This window comes from Dromiciops gliroides, chromosome 1 (assembly GCF_019393635.1).
Source record: "Dromiciops gliroides isolate mDroGli1 chromosome 1, mDroGli1.pri, whole genome shotgun sequence".
NCBI classification, from domain to species: domain Eukaryota; kingdom Metazoa; phylum Chordata; class Mammalia; order Microbiotheria; family Microbiotheriidae; genus Dromiciops; species Dromiciops gliroides.
Genome location: NC_057861.1, coordinates 193,901,585 through 193,903,025, shown reverse-complemented (window position 1 = coordinate 193,903,025; position 1,441 = coordinate 193,901,585).

The window sequence follows — 1,441 nt, the reverse complement described above, 5'->3', positions numbered from 1 at the left end:
CTTCTAGCTCGTCAGGACCTTGCTAATTCTGGCATTCAGTCAGTCTTCTCTCTGCTTTCTTTATTTAAAGACCATGGCTGAATTGTCCTCTGCCAAATTGTATTTTAGTGTGGAAAATTAACTGCTATTTTGTTTTGTTTTGCTTTTTCAAAATTTCATCATAACCTAAGTGTCCTGTTTATTTCAAATGTCCAGATACATTTTGAATAGCTTATTGAAAAATTTACTGGATTATGCCTTTAATTCTAGACTACAAAATTTAAAGAACATTTCCTAGCATAAAAAAGCAATAGGATGGATATGACAATTCTATATTTTCTGGGGAGTAGATTCCTGTGTAAACACTTGTAGCCAGTAGAGACCAAATGTACCTCATTCCAAATAAGACAGAAATTTTTTAGTTAAGCTAAATATACTGACTTTGGGGTTGCTGAAGCTAAATTTCTTACAGGTGACCTAAGGTCTATAATTTCAACTTTCTTGCCTATAGACATGATAGAAGTAAGTGTACTAATGGTCATAAACTACTATTCTATATTTTAACAGAGGTGGATCTATCTAGAAATGATCTGAAATTCTTAATAGAATCCCAAGAAACCTATCAAGACAGTGATGGTGAATTTCAGGGGTAAACCCAAGAGTTTATTCTTCTTAATGAAGTGCCATGGTGTCAAGAGGTGTCAGCTCAACCAATGATCTTCTTTCTCCAGGTTCTCAATTGATCTCTAGGGCTCTTTCTCCCAAAGAAATTGGGTAAGATTTCCACTTCACTGTGGCCTTTTCTGCCCTGGCAGTCACAGATCACATAGACATAAAACTGTGTATACTCTTACCTAAGTAATCTTATGTCCATCAAAGATGGAGGTAGAAACTATATTTAGATGTGTTATATTCCTTGATTTTACCACAAATAGGATTGCCTGCATTTCATATCTTACTCACTTTCATAAAGGTAGAACTCTTTTTGATAAAAAAAAACAATACCTCAAGATTACATTTAGTTTATATATCTGTATGTATGTTTGTAGGGGAGGAGAATGTTATTATTTATATATACATATAAATGGGAGGTAGATGTTTATATGTATATAAGTGTGTATAAACATACATATACATGTATCTATATAGTGTATATATAGTATATAGTGTAAGAGAGAGAGGAAGGAAGGAAGGAAGGTTGAGAGGGAGGGAGGCTGTGAGGAAAGGAGGAAGGAAGGAGAAAACAAGGGAGAAAAAGAGTCAGAGAGTAATGAGAGAGAGAGAGAGAGAGAGAGAGAGAGAGAGAGAGAGAGAGAGAGAGAGAGAGAGAGAGAGAGAGAATTCTTGGTCTTGATAGAAGGTTTTAATGGACTTGGAATCAGGAAGACCTTGGTTCAAATCATGCCTCAGACACTCACTAGCTGAGTAACCATTCTTTCAGTCTCAGTTACTTCATCTGTAA